This window comes from Ambystoma mexicanum, chromosome 7p (assembly GCF_040938575.1).
Source record: "Ambystoma mexicanum isolate Mex_15411 chromosome 7p, UKY_AmexF1_1, whole genome shotgun sequence".
NCBI lineage: Eukaryota > Metazoa > Chordata > Amphibia > Caudata > Ambystomatidae > Ambystoma > Ambystoma mexicanum.
This window is the reverse complement of record NC_090939.1, coordinates 598,272,503-598,286,271: the sequence shown is the minus strand read 5'-3', so window position 1 is coordinate 598,286,271 and position 13,769 is coordinate 598,272,503. Positions and strand designations below refer to the sequence as shown.

General features: G+C 46.1%; 1 protein-coding gene across 4 annotated transcripts in view; it reads left to right on the top strand.

The window, feature by feature from the left end:
• Positions 1-13,769, top strand: part of HERC2 (HECT and RLD domain containing E3 ubiquitin protein ligase 2) — a 2,956,340-nt gene that overhangs the window by 2,712,744 nt on the left and 229,827 nt on the right. The window lies entirely within an intron of this gene.

Sequence of the window (13,769 nt, the reverse complement as noted above, 5' to 3'; positions counted from 1 at the left end):
ATCTCCACTTTGCTTCCACCTGCTATTTCCTGCACCAGAGATGTGAGGTTTTATCAGTTTGGTTTTATATGCATTTATGGTGAAGAATACACACACTTGATCTTCCAGTCGAGACTAGTCACTTGCTAACCTGCTGTGATTGTCATTGAATACATACGCATGTTTCCAATCGATGACTTCCTCTCGCAGATTCCACATCTTAAATCATTGTTCTATTCTCCACCACCAGCTGCCTTTAAAACAAAAACTTTTCCAGAGCTCAGTGCATCTCTGCATTGGTCTCTGTACCCAGGGCTCTAGAAGCAACATCACATGTATATCGCGCTGCTTGCATTCCATGACCTCCGTCGGTATTTCTGCATGTTTCTATTGGAAACACCACTGGCTTTTTTTTTCTACTTCACGATGTGCAATACCCTGAAGGCCTCGACCTTCAGGCCCTGCAGGGAGTACCAGTGGCAAACATCCATGTTGGAACCCAATAATGTGTGCCTTTACTGCCTGGGAGAAGAACATGTCAGAGAAGACTGGCTGCAGACAGTCTGCACTCCAAGGACATCCAGAGCATTTCTCAAAATTCTACACTTTGCTCTATACGGGTGGGAATGCACACTCTGTCTGAGTTTCAAGCTTAGGAGGTTTGGCATACAACATTCAGCTCTCGCTTGGTAACGCAGATCAGCCATTATGCAGAGGCTTAGGAGATCAGGAAATTGTATTGTTAGGGAGAATTCTCATTCTATGGCTAATTTCCCTTACCTACAGAGTCCCCCAGCAGCTTTGCTGGATGTGAAGGGTTTGTTTCTTCACCTGCTAAGAGTGAGACTCTTTTTCCCAATCTTAGGCATGTTTGCTATGTGTGTTCTAGGCCATTTTTGTGTTTAATGCCTATGGGATCTTTCTCAACCCCATAGGAACCATCTTTATTCACATGTGTTACACAGCACCCTCAGTGCAGTGACACAGGGGTGTCTTAGCGACCCCCAAACATATACTCCATACCCTGGTACTGGCTACTGTCTCCCAGGGCATGTAAAGTCCCCATTGACTTTACTAGTCAAATCCTATGAACTAAACCAGTACAATATATCGTATAAAAAAGGATAAGATGGTAGACTTTCTCTACTCACACCCCTCTCTCCCCCTCAATTAGAAACCTCTGATAGATTTCCAAGCATAACCGGTCTTGACAACATAGACTGCGTGCAACATTCTAATTTTCCAAAACCATTCTTATTTATTCAAAATATTTAAATTAAAACATAAAATACTACCTAACACAGTGTAAATGCTAACACTAAAACCTACAGAATCTAAAAAGCTAGGCTTCAAATTATACACATACCCAAGACACAAACGAATTCACATAACAAAATAACCTAAATGTGTCAATAAAAAACATATAATCCCAACATATTTCTGTTCTTCAAAGCCCCTTTCGGGCGAACATTCTTCAGGGGAAACTTTAAAACATCCACTATTCTCCTAACACCGTGTTGAATGGGTAGTTTCAGGCAAACAGAGTCTGTCAAGGAAGAGACAGAGGAAACTAATGAGTCCCAAAAGGGGAGGGGGTATTACAAAATGTAAATGGGAAGTCAGCTCAAAACTGATGCCAACTACACACACCGGTCTAAAAAATGTAATTAATTAAACCACTTAGATTTACCTTAAAATGGTGAACCTTCGATGCACGTCTGTAAATGACCAGTATCCTAATTTCTCGGCAATGAGAAACCCAACACTTCAAAAGGCGTCACAGTCCGCCGAGATATAATCACACCTAAAAAGAACAAACCAACTACCAGTGAACCACACATTCTGTTTCAGCCAAAAGTCACTGAAAGCACAAGTCATAACATACTCATGCCGTAAGTAGTCATAATTACCTCCACAAAAGTGGGGATGCCCACAACATGGACACAGGAGAAACCTCCCTTATGGTGCCAACCGGACCCAATCCACAAAATTCTATGGTATAACGCAGTGCCGATCTGCAAGTGAAAGGGATGATCATGAGTAAACTCAAGAGTCTGTAAAGATCCAAAAAATACACCAATTCCCAAAGATTAACAGGACTGGGGTACAACCTGATGGATGACTAAGTAAGGACCACGGTGCTGGATAAATGTATCCCGTGTCTAAAGATCGAACTGACCCCAAATGCAGACCACCCAGTGACATGCATTAAAACCACTACCTCCGATGTTAGGATAAACACACCATATGCGCGTGTGTTTCTCAGGTATCCTCCCCTTATCCTTAAAAGTGCGTGCAACTCGCTTCAAGAACCAAAGCTTCATGGGTCCGTGGAACGAACAACAGCCGTCTCATCAGCAGAGAAAGACAAACGCGGTGCAGAACGGATAGAACTGGCCCCGGTTACAGACCAAACAGTGACATATATTGCGAGTATTGCTCAGCTTGACATGCTCACCTCAACCTTCAATGTGCGTACAACTCGCTACAGAGACCAAGGCTCTAACGGTCCGTGGAATAACAGCAAGCATCTCATCAAACTAAGATTAACAAACGAAGATTAACAAACGCGGCAGTGTTATCCGACTAACAAGGGCTCTCGTCTTCCTGGTAAACACTAAAAAAGGACTAAAATCATCAGTAAGGCATTCGCTCACAACAACAGAGCGGCCATTTTTACATGAAACCCCCGCAAAAGAAACGGTCGGTGTTGAGGAGATGAGTGAACCAAAAGATGGCAGGATAGGGGCAAAAGTTGACATTTAATGCAGACAATATATTGCGGAAGCCAAAAAGCACACATTCCATAATTTAGCCGCTGCACAGGTCAGAGTAAAACAACAAATTATTCTTTGCTATAAATGCAAGTGAAGATATTATGAAATTGTCACAGCGTCAAGCATGACCACAGTTGCAAAATTTTTCATATCTGAAATCGCTTACTCAAAAACATGATCACATATTGCTCTTTATATTTGGCTGACCAAATGCCAAGCAATGCTTTCATTGTGCCCCAAAATATTACTTTGCAATTTGAAAATGATTTTCTGTTCCAAGTTCAATAATTTTTGGTCTGTCTCAGCTTTACTATGGCCATGCACTTTTTTCAATATAAGCCACGTGAAGTCATTGCAGCCATGTTTCATATCAAGAAAATGTTTAACTAATGGAGCTGTGATTACTTGATTTCTAATGCAGCTCCGATGTTCCACCATTCGGACTTTACACTGTCTATTAGTCTTGCCCACATAATGTAGGCCTCAAGGGCACGTAATTAAATACACAACATTAGATGTATTACAATTGGTAATTTCATTAAACACCCATTTGACATTAGGCAGAATTTGTATGGATCTGATTTCTTTAGTTTGGGCACACATACTACATTTGTCACATGGAAAATGTCCTTTTACTTCCGGTAAACCCCACAATCTTGTTTGTCTAACAAGGGATATACTCATTTCTGTCACATCATTCCTAATCAAAACATTCCTTAAATTTTGACTTTTTTTGAAAGCCACCAAAGGCGGCAAAACCTCTTTGCCACGATAAACTTTCTTCCATGTTTTCATAACAATAGATTTAATTTTGTAGGATAAATTGGAAAAAGTGTTTACAAAAACAGTACCAATCTTTCTCTTCATCTTCACATTTTTCTCTAAAAGAGCCTCCCGGTTGTTCTATGCTCTTTTAGAGGCAGTATTGATCACTTTAGGTGGATAACCTTTGGCTAGCAGTTTCTGAGTAAGTGCATCCGCACTCTGGCTGAAATCCTCTTTCCTACTACTGTTTCTTTTCAACCTTAAAAACTGTCCAAAAGGTAGATTAGTTTTTAGATGCTTAGCATGATGGCTGTTAAAGTGCAAGAGAGAATGTTTATCAGTAGTCTTGGTATAGGGCTTCACTTGTAATAATCCATTATGATGGAAGATGGTAATATCCAAGAAATGAGTCTCAAGATCACATATGGACCCAGTAAATTTCAAGAAATTATTTTGTTGATTAAGCCAAGTCACAAAACAATCAGCTTCTTCTCTCGTGCCATCCCATACGATAAGTATGTCATCTATATACCTCAGCCATTTCCTCAAATGATGTATATAAGGATTAGTGGCTGGGTATATCACCGTTTTTTCAAAGTACTCAACATAGAGGTTAGCTAAATTTGGGGCCATGGCCGCCCCCATGGCAGTACCCTCTATTTGTTGGAAAAAGGTACCTTGGAATTGGAAGAAATTCTTGAGTCAGGGCAAACTCGGTGCACCATAGAATACCAGTACAGCCCATCTTACTATGGAGGTACTGGAAGGAGTTCATAGTTTTTCCCCTATGTTTATTTTCGAGAGGGTAACGTACAGTCCCTCTCTCAAAAGTTTCTGGCTGGTGGCAGTGGTTACTACCATAAATATTCGACTGTGAATATTTCCCTATGGGATTTTCCCACTGTTCGAGGCTACTACCTTTTCTGACAGCCTCTAACATACCGCCGGTGCACTTTAATATTAACTTTGCTCCGGTAGGTTTTATTTGCCAGAACTTTAATATAACTTCTTTCTCGTGTCTTTCTCTAAACTCCTAACCCACGTCGCGGATCCTTTGTTCATCCTTTTGGCGGGCTTCTGCCGAGAAGTCCTCCTTTCGGCGCCACTGAGTCTTGGGTGGGTCCATTGTGTGGGAGGGGAAGTAGGACCCCTGGACAGGGTTTCCTTCGTAACCCATGTCGCACTCTATCCTGATAGGCTGGAGGGTCTCCCGCCAAGATGACCACTCCACTGTGTGAGTGACAGCTAAGCTGTATGAATGGGGATCTTTTTGCATAAAAGCAGGGTCCTGAGGACTGGAAGAGCAAGACGTCACCACCAGAACTAAGAAGCCGAAAAGGAGAGAAGCCAAAGACATCTGCAACGACTGAACCACCGGTGAAGCCCTGCTGCAGCGTCTCACCACTTTTCTCCACACGACGAGGGGAGATCTTCACCTGCAAGAGCCTTCTTCCCTTGAGCTGGTGGGGCCAACCAGTTTGCCAATCGCCTTCCCGGACCTGCCTTGGTCGAATCTCCCGTACCCTGTACTCGGAGGCCGGATAGCCAGGCACCAGTGCACCTGGACCGTGATTTAAAGGAGCATACATTTTATTCGTCAGTCAGCACCGCGGCTGGTTTCATCCCTGGGTAGTGCGGTAACTCTAACCTTCCTCCACGATGAGAGCCTCTCTTCCTCTGCTGGATCACCCGAACTGCAGGAACTACCAGGCACAACCGCCACCGCAGGAGCCACTTCTTCATAAAGGTACATTGTTCCGCCAGGCCGCCCTTTCTTCGCGGTAGCACTAAAGGTGTTTTAAATCCTTTACCTACCTGTTGGGTTGGCCGCCCTCCCTCTTAACATTGTCTTTTCAACTTCTGCAACCACCTTTTCAATTTCGTTAACCAAAGACTTGACTGCAGCTACAAGAACATTTTGCTCCTGGGCCCTCGCCCTGTACCACTGACTCTGGCACAGGCCTACTGACTCTGGCTACATTTGTTAGACCTGCCTTCTTTAGATTGATTCTCACTGAGAACTGTGTTGGTGCACCTATTTCTTTTAACTACCCTTTCCTTCCCATTTTTAAACCTTGTGAAATGCCATTTTGCTCAGTTTTCATTTAAGTATTGCTTATACTGATGCACTGCCTTGCTTAATTGGTTCACAAACTGATGGGAAGTGTTGCTAGGGTGTGTAAGAACCTATTTCTATATAACTTGTGCTTTCCCTCCCTTGTGAGGGATTGTTAGAGGATCCCTTGTGTGTAGTTGTCGCTGTGCCGTTTTGCTCAGTTTTCACTCTGGTACACTTGGTCTAGAATTTAACTTGGGAGTGTGTATATTTTTCCTTTTACTTAATTTAACTTGCTTGATGACTGTGATGCATGTGTTTTATTAGAAGTGTATAAAATAAATATATATATACTTTTTAATACACAGCTTTGGTCAGTGTTTCCTTGTGCCATAGTGCTGTAGGCCTATTGTGTAAACCCTGAATACTGCTCATCTCCCTCTTGAGATAAGTCTGACTGCTCAGCCACAGCTACCAACTAAATATTTGTGGTACAGACTGATACCAATGGGGATTTATTGCTCTCACCTGTAGTCCTAATCTTGTGTAGTGCTCCCTAAGGGAACTGCACAAGATTCTGCCTAGCATGTATACAAGCAATAGATTATCTATACAGGAAATAAAAACATATTTATTTAACAACACACATAAGTTATCCATGATGGACGTCTAGTGCAACTCTTTTTTAAATTTTTTAATTTTTTTTATCACTCCTTTCCACAGTATTTCGACACCCTCCCCTGCTAATTTCTGCTCTCTCCCACGTATGTCGTGTAAAGGAAGGTTTTTGGTGTGCACTGTGTCTCGCAGAGCTTTTTCAGCGGCGGACCCTTAAACTGTGCGTTTGGAGTGTTTGGACCCTCTTCACCACTGGAACATCAGCGCACTCTGTGGCGCACTTTCACAGAAGTCGCTGAAACATTGGTTGGCACAGTGAACGGGGGTCTTCTCCTCTCCCCCAGATAGTCTCAGAAGGTTTGTAGCTTCTATTAAGGTCAGTAAAAGCATTTCTAATGGATTGTGTCATTCTGTGGATTCCTCATTTTAGAAATAACTTCCAACAGCAGCAGATTTAGGAAACATTTCACCATCAAGGTATGCCATGCAGCATTGGCATCAAGGTCCCTTGGCTCTCTTTATCATCGAGCACAACTTGGTGTCGGTTCATATAGCCTGCACCATGACCTAAGTTCCCTTTTTTTTTCGCATTCCACAGCACACTTATCAGACATTTTCTGAAGTACTCTTCTTAATCAACAAAATGTCGACACCAAAGCCATCCAACTTAAAAGAATGTAAGGATTTCAACATTGAAATGTTGCTTATGGATCCCCACATGGTTTGCCTCTGGTGCCTCGGCTCCAGTCACGAGATGGCCGATTGCAGCTCATGCCAGTCGATGACACCGAAGCCAGTGCAGGAGAGAATATCAAAGCTGGCTTGTGTCGTTCAATTGCCCAGTGCCACCCCCAGCCCAGGAAAAGATAATCTCTTTAAGGGAAAGACTCTGAGTTGACCAAAAGATCCCTGGAGAGCGCCAGAAAGAGGTTGAAGTAACATAAGAAATTATCTCTCCCCCGAAGGGTCTCCCATGACTCGTCCTCATCCTCTTCAAAAAATTAGAGTAGACAGACACATTCACAGACTGACTCCGGCTTGACAGACAGGTAATGTTCCCATCCAAATCTTATTTAGAAGAATTCTGCCAAAAGTGATAGACCTGTTTAATAAATCAGCCTTCCTCGAACTCCGGTTTGGAGTCGTGAAAGAAAAAGAAGGCGGAACTGACTGCACCCGAATGGCCGGGATAGAACCCGAAAATTACTCATCCTGTGTGCCAAAAAGGCTTAGCTTGAAGTCATCATTTGACGTACCAGCGCCTTCTTTCGAAAGGCCCATCAGCATCGACCTCTGAACCACTCAGTGTTGAGATACGCTCCGTAGTCGAGGAAAGATTACATGAGCTACATTTGAAACTTCTTCGATGGAGAAGGGGACCCAAGACCACTTGGCTTCCATCCGACCAGACCTCGACTCCCCAGAGGAATTTTTCTTGCAGGAACTCGCAATGGCAGCCTTGGGATCAGAATTAAAGGATGCTAGCGGTCTCGACACATCTCCCGAGATGGAATTTGTACAACTGGACCTATATGCCCATCCTAATGTCTCCTTTGGGAGTATCATGGGAAAGGTTTCAGAATCCCTTGTGTGGGGTCCACCCATGAAAGGATTTCATGGAGTACGACTTAACCAACATATTGAGCAAATGTCCCCCAAAGGAGCCAGTCCTCCCATTCCACACTGACCTCAAGGACTCATTATTAGAGCTTTGGAAAAAGCCCTGCTTGGTGCCAGCAGTCGTAATGACCTGTGAAGAAGTTTAACCCAGCAGCAACAGACCCCGACTTCTTATAGAGGCACCCCAGCCTAGAGAGTCTGGTGGCACAGGTGGCAACTTTCCCTTCCTTACCCACGGATAGGGATGATAAAAAAAGACATTGCCTTTTTTAAGGGGCGTGGCTATAGGGCCATGCAGTAGGATGCGTTTCTCCAGGAGCTCCTGTTGATCCGACATGATCCGGTAAAGAAGGAGCAGTTGCAACATGCGCCGGTGCACAGAAATAGAATGCAAATACATGAAGTGCTGGTGCAGCTCCATGGGCAAGCCTGTGAGCAGTAATGAAGAAACAACGCAAAAAGCTGAGAGAAGTTGAGGATCCAGAACGACACAGGAGAAACAAGATGGCCGGCGCCACCGAACAAAGGATTGCATAACATTTGAGCAAGCGGCACGGAAGGCCTGCTGTAGGAGACTTTTGGAAGCTTGTGCACAGCTGGTATCAAGTACATGCTTTTGTACCCTGCAAGGTTGAAAGTTCTACTTAAAGGCAGAGCGCTCTTTTTCGACACCCCGGAGGAAGTGACGTCATGGCTGGACTTGAAGGCCTGCCCGGAGCAAGACGTTGGGCAAGATCGCCAGAAGCTCGATAAGTGATGAGAATGTATCATGAACATTGCCGGGATAAGCGAGGGGGGGGGGGGGGAGTCCTAGTATGAAGCTTTGGAACGCTTGTTCGTTATTATGTGGCTTTTGGACCCTATTACCCCGTTGGACTGGAATATAGTGCACTAATTGCAAGTGATCTGGGTAGCGCTAAGCGTAGCACATTTAAGACAAACAGCAGCAACGGAATAGAGACGTCTTACCCCTAAAGGTTAGTAGTAAGGTGACCGTTAGGGCGCCTTTACCCCGCTGAGTCGCGGGCACAGGCTTTGCCGGACGGGGCTAGATGCCGGATGCCTGAGATCCAGGGATGGAGCCGGGCAACAGTTGGTGAGGGTGTTGTTTGAGGAGGGGAGGGAAGAGGGTGAGAGGGAGGCGGAGGGGTTTGTTGTGTTTATAGTTAGAGGGAGTTTAAGTTGGGGTATGAGCCTACATCAACGAGTTAAGCAACTGGAATGGGACTGCATGGGTGGGGGAGGTGGTAGGAACCTGACACGCTATGGGGGAGCTTAAAATAGTTACTTGGAACGTCAGGGGGCTCAACAGTTACCTGAAGAGGAACAAGGTTATGCTATACCTGCGGAGGCAGAAGATAGATATTGCCTTGCTGCAAGAGACGCAACTGACACGAGGCAAGTTGGAGATGATTGGAAGGAAATGGAAGGGGACGTGGTGGGTTCTTCGTACTCGGTCTATGCCAGGGGAATGATCATCTGGGTGGCACCACACGTCCCGTTTCAGCTGTCACACACGCTGGTGGAGACGGATGGAAGGATGGTTGTGGTGAGGGGATTAGTGGAAAATAGCAAAATAAGTATTGTAAACATGTATGCCCCAAACCAAAATACTGCTGCATATTTTAAAACGTTGTGCAACAACCTTAGCATGTGTGTGGGGAGTGCGGTGCTCTGGGGGGGGGGGACTTTAATTGCGTATTAGATCCTAGGGCGGACAGGTCAGATGGAAACATTGATAATCCTACCTCGTCGGCTAAAGCGTTACAGACGCTGGTGAATGACTTGGGTTTGAAGATGTGTGGAGAGCGTGCCACCCTCATGAGAGGCAGTTTTCGCATGCACCGCAGCAACTGCACACGAGGCTGGACTATGTCTTTGCCACTCCAGAGATACTGACAGAAATTATGCAGGTTGAATATAAAGCGAGAGTCCTCTCGGACCACTCGCCCCTGATCCTCGGATGGCAATGCTGCCCCCCGAGAGCGAGAATTCCAACATGGCACCTCAGAGCAGAGTCGCCCAGAGACCCCTTCTTCAGGGAGGACATGAGGGAGGAGATTTTTAGTTACTTTGAGACGAACACGGGCAGTGTGGACTCGGCGGGCACGTTGTGGGAGGACTTCAAAGTTGTGATTAGGGGAGTGGCTATTGCAAAATCGAAAGGACTACAGGGAGGGATCCTGGGGGATCTGCAAGAAACCGAGGAAGAACTGGAAAGGGCACTTAAGGGAGAAAACAGTACCAACCTAGACACTGATCTGATACTAAGACTGCAGCAAAAGTGCGCAGGTCACTGGGAAAGATTATGTAACCTTAACTATAGAAAGTACATAGAGAGACAGCATGCGGGAGGAGATAAACCGGGAAGGATCCTTGCTTGGCTATACAAGAGTGAAACCCCTAGACCCCCAATTAGATCAATAATAAGAGAAGATGGAACTGTGGTTGATACTCAAGAGGGTGTCAATCTGGAGTTCGCAAACTATTACGGGCAGCTATATGGGGACGATGGGGAAGAGAACCGCGCAATGATAGAGGAAACCCCTGAGGACATAGGATTGCCGCAGATTAGTGCTGAGAAAAGAGAGGAGCTGGATGCACCGATTACCTTAGAGGAGCTGGGGGAGGTGGTGAGACAACTGCCAACTAGTAAGACCCCAGGAACTGATGGACTCCCAATTGAATTTGATAAGATATTTAAAGATGAGGTGCTCCCACCGTTGCTAGACATGCTGAATGAGGCGTATGAGCTAGGCAGATTGCCAGAATCACTTAGAGAAGCGACCATAATACCACTTCCCAAACCTAACAAGCCAGGGCATAGCTGTAGTTCTTATAGACCCCTGTCATTGTTGAATCAAGATAGTACAATTCTGACGGCTGTTCTGGCAAATAGGTTGAGGAAAGTTATAGGTAAATTGATACACCCGGACCAGACGGGCTATGTCCCTGATAGGAACATATCCCATAATCTCAGGAGGCTCCATAGGGTCATTGAATATGGGAAAGACATTGCCTTTTCCAAAAAGATTTTTGCATTAGGGAGAATGGCTCTTAAGGCCATCAGTGCATCATGTGCCCTGACTAGATACTGCTGCTGATTTAATTTCAGAAACTGGACATCCCAGGGGAGGAAATGAGAAATAGTTTTGCCAATATTCTCACTGATGGTTAAGAAGCAATGTGTCAGACGCTCCAGTCGGGTTTGGACACTTCTGACTCTGTGGGTAGGGGGATGGCACTAGCTAGGTTATGTGAAGATTCTCTTTGCCTAGGCAGTCTAGCTACGCACCAGAAGTGCAGGCAAGACTGACAGACATGCCCTTCAATGTAAATGTGTTTGTGCCCATGGCTGATGATAACCTGGTGTCAGGTCTTGATTGTCGTGAAGAGTATGAATACCTCCGTCCACAAGTACCGCAGAGAGAGAATACAAGATTACTCCCTATGCAGTCATTGAGGCCACAGGTGGGTGATCCTCGAAGTCCGGAACCGCGGAACGTTGATAGCCCCAAGACCGCTGCAAAGGAAAGGGTTAATTAGCACCAGATGAGCACAGTACCAATACAATCACTTGAATATACAAGAACTGCTTACCTAGCAAGGGAGATGGTGTGGCTGTACCCCCAGGGGCTTAGTGTATCGTTCCGTGGGAGAGGCATGTGAGCTGGTTCCCCGATGGTAGAGTGGTGAGGAGCAATGGCTTGGGAACAAACCCCAGCCAACACGTTTGTAGTGAAGTCTTTGAACGGACCAAAACCAGAGATCAGAAGTTCGGAGGTAACAAGACAGAAAAGCGCCAAATCCAAGAAGGGTGATCCAAAGCAGTCTGAGTTAACAGTCCGAGGTCTGATGATCCGTTGAGGTAGCAAACCACCAAAGGACAAAAACCAAAGCAAGTCTGTGAAGAATTCCGAGTCGTAAATCCTTGAAGCAGGTAAGTCTTGATCGCCGTACAGAGCTTTTGAGAACAGCTGTGAAGCAAGGCTTCGCGGACAGTTCAGTGTTTAAATAGAGCACGCCTACGTGTCATGTGACCCGCGAGGGAGACACGTGACCGCGAGTTCAGCGTCTCACATTGTGGAATCGGGTGTCCGCGAATGCTGTCCCGCAAGCGCCATGGGCGACACCAACGAAGGTACAGAGAGTTCCATGAACGATTGTTGCATTTGGGCGCTTGAACACAGATGCAGTGGCCCCGTGGGTGAACCTTCTGCTCACGTGACACTCTCCTCCCATGAATAGCAGGAAGGGGGGCTGCAGGTAGTGTGGATGCGGTATGATCCCTGGATGTATTGGATGTCTGCATGTGGTGCAAGGTGGAAAGCGTGACACCTGGAGAAGCTGCAGGCCTCGCAAGCAGCGGCAAAATCTTTAAGTGCTGCATTCAGATAACAACCAACCCAATCTGTACAGTACAGTTTGAGGAGTAGATCATTTTGCTCTTACAGCTCCTTTAGCCAACAAGGAAGAGAAAAGGCACCTGGGCAGCAGGGGCAACAGAAATTTGCGAAACCTGCATGAGGCAGAGGGGAAAATCCACACAAGCTATATTTTCCTCTGTCCGTCTGGTGCAACAGCAGCACCAAAGCTGCTTTGAAAAATTCTCCCACATCATTCCTTTTCGGGGAATGGGGGGGGAGGGGGTTGTCTGATGCAACATCCTGCAGAATGTTGCAGTGTTACTTCGGATGGATGGGTGAGACAGATGGTCACCCAAGCGTAATGCATTCCCTTCCTCAAACGCTCTCTCCTACCTGACCCCCCTCCTCACAGTCCCTACCTTGCCGGAATCTGGATCCGTTACTCCAGCAGGAGATACGATCTCTGATGGATGAAGGCGCAATCGAACTTGCGCTATAAGCAGAGAGGAGCGATGGGTGGTACTCCCACTACTGCCTAGTACCGAAAAAGGATGGGTGACCGCAACCCATCTTGGACCCAAGGTCCTTGAACAAGTTCAGGGAAAACAAAATCAAAATGGTAACCCTTTTTCAGATCCTCCAGTCCCTAAGCGTTCTAGGATTGGTTGGTGTCACTCGACCTACAGGACACAAACTTCTATGTGCCAATAGGCCCCAAGCACAGGAAGTACCTGAGGTTCTTGATTAACGGTTCACACTATCCGTTTCCGGTCCTGCAGATGGGGCTTAACTTAGCCCAAGGGTCGGCACCAAATGACTGTTGGTAGTAGCAGCCAGTCTAAGGAGATTGGGGAGCATGTCTTCCCCTTTTTGAACTACTGGTTATTAATAACTTGATCTTTGGAACAAGCCCAAGAGCGTCTTAACCACACTTGTTACCACTTACACAAACTGCCCTTCTCCCTCAACTTTTAGACATCTCAGATGACACCTGTGATGCTGGAAATGCATTGGAGGGACAGGGCCTCTTTGTCCTCTACTTCCTTATTCTTTGCGGTCTGCTTATTTTCTGCACAGGGGTTCAGTTGGGACCCCTGGCAGTGCAGCTCTTCATTCTGTTCTTGGTGAACACTACCCATGGGATACCCCTATGGCACCCATATCCATGGGTACATCCCTCTACCCCTAGTGTATGTGTTTGGGCACATACATGTTGCCCTCAGAGCAGGGTATGGGCTGGGGGCAGCTACATGCTAATGTGACAGTGGCTCTAGGTATCCTCCATTTATGGGATACCCAGGCCCTGCCACAGGGATCAGTGGATTCCTGCACAAAGGCAAAATGGCCACTGGTGGCCTGTGGTTTCCTTTGCCTTACCCCCTTGTTTCCCAAAGTCCTGAGAAGCCTTGGCTCTGTTCCCTTATGACTCTGGGGCTGACTCCTGCCAGACCGGCTGGCGACTTACCAGGGTCTACTTGCTGTGGGTACACCCTTTGAGTGGAGCCTACCAGAATAGAGTGAGTAGTCAATATGAATTGTGTTGTGGGTGTCTGGTTGTGGTTGTGTGACACAATGCCTTAGGTAGCC